General features: G+C 39.6%; 1 pseudogene; it reads left to right on the top strand.

Moving 5' to 3' along the window:
• Positions 1-694: 694 nt before the first annotated feature.
• On the top strand, positions 695-3363 carry LOC149571415 (25S ribosomal RNA; annotated as a pseudogene).
• The last annotated feature ends 2305 nt before the right edge of the window (positions 3364-5668 follow it).

Raw genomic sequence — 5668 nt, 5'->3', positions numbered from 1 at the left:
GATCACTCCAAGGATGCTTTCATCATCCAGGGGTCACAGACTGACCACAAACCCTGATTTGAGAAGTGGAACGCATTATCTATCCATTCTGATTGGGCAGGAAGGGTTGGAGAAGGGCAATCTTTTTAAGATAAGACCAAAGAGTTGGTGGAAAAAAGAAGAGCTTTTTGTTCCTAGTTCTTTCAGAGTTTGAATTCTTATGAACTTCAATAATTCCTATGGTCAACAACTTATTGCTTTTGGGAGGAGTTGCTCTTTGGAGAGCACAGTACAATGAAAATTGTGAGCTGTGTTCAGGGGGAAGGCTATTGTCAATTGTGGACCTTCTATGGTAGAATTAATCAAGAGGGTTCAATAGACAGTGGTTGACCCTGTGGCAGCTGCCAGTGGTTTGAGTCCGCTTATCTCCACTCTGTGATGATTCTGTAGAGCAGATTAGTCATAATTGACAGTTTTATCTATAATTTATTTTATCGTTCATGGACGTTGATAAGATGCTTTCATGTCTTTAATATTAGTAGCTCCTTAAGATGGCCTTGAGCAGCAAGGTTCAAAAAACTAAGGGCGTACAGTGGATACCTAGGCACCCAGAGATGAAGAAGGTCGTGTTAGTCAATGAAATGCTTTGGGGAGTGGAAATTGAGCATAGATCCGGAGATTCTCGAATAGGTTAACCTTTTTAACTATCAGTTGAATCCATAGGCAAACAAGGGACAACCTGGCGAACTGAAACATCTTAGTAGCCAGAGGAAGAGAAAGCAAAAGTGATTCTCATAATAGTGGCGAGCAAAATGGGATCAACCTAAACTGTTAAAACAGGGTTGTGGGAGAGCAATTTAAGTGTCATGCTGCTAGGCGAAGTCTATTTGAAATAGTGGAATACAGTACCCTAGATGGTGAAATTATAGTAGTCAAAAGCATTGTGACAATTTATGCTCTAACTCGAGTAGCATGGGGCACGTGGAATCCCTTGTGAATTAGCAAGGACCACCTCGCAAGGCTAAATACTTATGGGTGACCAATAGCGAAATAGTACCATGAGGGAAAGGTGAAAAGAACCCCCAGCAGGGATTGAAATAGAATATGAAACTATAACACTTTCAAGCAGTGGGAGGAGTCGACTTGATTTGATTCCTTACTATGACAGAAACAACAAAATAAAAAATGAATGCACTTGTTTGGCAAAAACAAAGAACATGAAATGCAAAAAATTGTTTTGTTTGATAGAAACTGAATGAATCAAGAAGGAGCTAACCGCGTGCCTATTGAAGAATGAGCTGATGACTTATAAGTAGAGGCTTGGTTAAGGGAACCCACCAGAACCATAGCGAGAGTGAGTCTTCATAGGGCAATTGAATTGTCACTGCTTATGGACCCGAACCTGAGTGATCTATCCATGACCAGGATGAAGCTTAGTTGAAGCTAAGTAGAGGTCTGAACTGACTGATGTTGAAAAATTAGTGGATGAGTTGTGGTTAGGGGTGAAATGCCACTTGAACCCAGAGCTAGCTAGTTCTCCCTGAAATGCGTTGAGGTGCAGCGGTTGACTGGATCTTCTAGGGGTAAAGCACTATTTCGGTGCGGGCTACGTCAGTGGTACCAAATGGAGAAAAACTATGAATACTAGAGATAAACAAGGGTCAGCCAGTGAGATGATGAGGGATAAGCTTCATCATCGAGAGGGAAATATCCTAGATCACCAGCTAAGGCCCCTAAATGATCGCTGAGTGATGAAGGAGGTAGGAGTGCAAAGACAGTCAGGAGGTTTGCCTAGAATCAGTGATCCTTGAAAGAGTGCGTAATAGCTTACTGCTCGAGTGCTCTTGCACCGAAGATGATTAGGAATAAGCAATCTACCAAAGCTATGGGATGTAATAAAAAATACATCGATAGGGGAGCATTTTGCCTCAGAGAGAAGTATCTGTGTGAGCAGAGTTGGACGAAGCGAAAGCAAGAATGTTGGCTTGAGTAATGAAAACATTGGTGAGAATCCAATGCCCCAAAAACCTAAGGATTCCTCTGTAAGGTTTGTCCATGGAGGGTGAGTCAGGGCCTAAGATCAGGTAAAAAGGCGTAGTTGATGGACAATAGGTTAATATTCCTGTACTACCCTTTGTTGGTCCCGAGGGATGAAGTAGGCTAAGTTAGTTGTCTTAATTATGGTTTTACGGTTTAAGGTCAGAAGGTGACCTGAAAAAGTGGGGTCAGAACGGGGTAGAGAAAATATCTCGAGCCAATGTCCGAATTCCAGCGTGGAGTCAAAAAAGTAAAAAGATAGACAACACGCTGGGCAACCCACGTCATACTCCCATGAAAAGCTCGAACGACCTTCAACAAACGGGTACCTATACCTAAAATTGACACAGGTAGGTATGTAGAGAATACCTAGGGGTGCGAGATAACTCTCTCTAAGGAACTTGGAAAAATAGCTTTGTAACTTCGGGAGAAGGAGTGCCTCCTCAAAGGAGGTTACAGTGACCAAGCCCGGGTGACTATTTACCAAAAACACAGGTCTCTACAAAGTTGTAAGACGTTTTATTGGGGTTGACACCTGCCTAGTGTCGAAAGGTTAAGGAAGTTGGTGACCTGATGACAGGGAAGCTAGTGACCAAAGCCTCGGTGAATGGCGACCGTAACTATAATGGTCCTAAGGTAGAAGAATTCCTTGTCGGGTAAGTTTCCAGCTGCACGAAAGGTGTAACGATCTAGGCACTGTCTCAGAGAGAGACTCAGTGAAATAGACATGTCTGTGAAGATGCAGACTACCTGCACCTAGACACAAAGACCCTATGAAGCTTTACTATTCCTTGGGATTGACTTTGGGCTCTTGTTGCATAGCTTAGGTGGAAGGTGAAGAAGGCCTTCTTCCGGGGGGGGCATGAGCCATCAGTGAGCTACCACTCTAGAAAAGCTAGAAGTCTAACCTTGCGACTGAACCTATTGTCCAAGGGACATTCTTAGGTAGATAGTTTCTATGGGGCATAGGCCTCCCAAAAGGTAACAGAGGCATGCAAAGGTTTCCTTAGGCCGGCTGAAAATTGGTCCTCGAGTGCAAAGGCAGAAGGGAGCTTGAGTACAAGACTGACCCATCGAGCAAGGATGAAAATCAGCCTTAGTGATTTGACAGTGTTGAGTGGAAGGGCCTTCACTCAATGAATAAAAGTTACTCTAGGGATAATAGGCTGATCTTCCCCAAGAGTTCACATTGACGGGAAGGTTTGGTACCTCCATGTCGGCTCTTCGCCACCTGGGGCGGTAGTATGTTCCAAGGGTTGGGCTATTTCCCCATTAAAGAGGTACGTGAGTTGGGTTCAGAACGTCGTGAGATAGTTTAGTCCATATCCGGTGCAGGCATTAGCCTATACATAGAGGTACATAGAGGTACATGAAGTCGAACCTATGAAGGAACCTAAAGAGTGCAAATCCTTTATATACTTTTATGAAGGTATTCCTACTGATGAAAATTTTGTAAACCAAGTTTGAAATCAATAGCAAGTTTTAGTGACTGTCGAGTCACATACAATGAATGTTGAGTTGCATTTAGGAACTAAGTTTCCTTCAGGAGCTGAGTTGTAGATAGAAGATGAGGCACATTTTGATTTTGAGATAAGTGTACATGAAAGGGATGTTGATCTACTTGATAGAGAAGTACATAGTGATTCTAAAGCTAACAGACCTATTGAAGAAAGAAGAGCAGAACCAAGATTGTCAAAGTATGTCAAAATACATCACCCTATTGTACAAATTATTGGAGATAAAGAAGCTAGACCAATGATAAAGAATAGGCTAAGAAGAGATACATGTTTTTTGAGCATGCATGAGCCTAAGACAATGAAATATGCCTTAGAGAATGAAGACTAGAGTAAAGCCATGAATGAAGAGATTGATCAGATTGAGAAAAATAAAACATGGACTATAGTTTCCAAACTAGAGGACAAGAATGTGATTCGAACCAAGTGGGTGTACAAAAACAAGTTAGATAAAAATGGTGAAACCACAAGAAATAAGGCAAGATTAGTTTGCAAGGGGTATGCACAAGAATAAGGAATAGACTATGGAGAAACATTTTCTCTAGTTGTAAGATTGGAAGGAGTAAGAACTCTGCTTGCTTACTCTGCATACAAAGGTTTTGAAGTTTATCAAATGGGTGTGAAGTGAGCATTTATGAATGGTATATTAGAAGAATAAGTTTACATAGAATAGCCTGAAGGATTTGTTGATCCAAACAAAAGAGCATGGTATGTAGACTACACAAAGCTTTATATGGTTTAAAGTAAGCCCCAAAAGTATGGTATGAAAGGCTTCAAAACTTTGTTAGTGTTAGTATTTAAACACTTATAAGCTTTACTTCTTGTGGCCTAGCCAAGGACTATACCTTCTTCACTTTTAGCATCTAATTTAAAATTCCTAAAATCCTTAGGAATGTAGTACTTGCTTCCAAATACCTTAAAATATTACATTGTGTGAGTATCCATACCATAATTCAAAAGGTGTTGAATGAGTACCTTTCTTGACTTGTACATGATTCGAGGTATAGATAATTGTACTTACAACTTCTCTCTAGTATTTCAAAGCAACATCCTTCTCCATCATGAGTGTTCCAGCATAGTCCATTACAGATATGTTCCTCCTTTCAACAATTCCATTTTGTGGAGGGGTTCTAGGTGCATAAGTCTATCTCTTGATTCCTCTATCATTACATAACATCTCAAACTCATTTGATGTAAATTCTCCACCTCTGTCAGATCTCAAACATTTCAATATTTTTCTGGTCTCCTTTTCAACTCTAGCTAAGTACCACTTAAACATTTTGAAAGTATCAAATTTCTATTTCAGAAACATAACCATCATTCTCCTAGAATAATCATCAACAAATAGGATAATGTACTTGTCACCTTTGTAGCTTTGCACATCAATTTGTCCACACAAATAAGAATGAACTAATTCTAGAATTTCTTTAGAGGTGTGAGTCTTACTTTTAAAACTAGATTTTGTCATCTTGCCTAACTAACATTATTTGCAAATCATATTGTCAGGTTTCTTCAGTTTAGGAAAACCTCTAACTCTTTTCATGTTGCTAATACTGACTAAGTTATCAAATTAACATGACATAACATCTTATTCCATAGCCACACATCATCAAATTCTACAACAAGACAAGTAGCATCATTCATATCAAGATAAAATAGATCACCTCTAGTTTGATCACCTTTTCCAATTAATTTCCCATCAGTGTCATAGATTTTTGCTATCTTGTTCTCAAACTCAACTTTGCAACCTGCACTATTCATGTGTGACACACTTAACAAGTTATAGTTAAGTCCTTCTACATAATAAGCATTTTCACATACAATTTTTTCTATGAGTTTGATTGATCCTTTTCCTTTTATCAGACAAGGTGCATCATTACCAAACCTTACACTATTTCCATCATAATAATCAAGGGTAATGAACTTACTTTTATCTCCAGTAATGTGATGTGAACACCCACTATCAATGATCCATCTATCTCTCTTGTTCACATAAGACACTAGTGCAGTTACCTCATCCTCATTAGAACCATCCTTCATTGCAACATACACCACTTTATCATCATGGTCATAAGATCCATCTTTGGTTTCCTCCTTAGTAATGTAGCAAGACTTCTTTCCTTTATCTTTTTAATCTT

The sequence above is a fragment of the Cupressus sempervirens genome, chromosome 2 (assembly GCF_028749045.1).
Source record: "Cupressus sempervirens isolate cs-2001-9-10 chromosome 2, ASM2874904v1, whole genome shotgun sequence".
NCBI lineage: Eukaryota > Viridiplantae > Streptophyta > Pinopsida > Cupressales > Cupressaceae > Cupressus > Cupressus sempervirens.
Note: the sequence above shows the minus strand (reverse complement) of the source record. Positions and strands in the feature narration are given on the sequence as shown.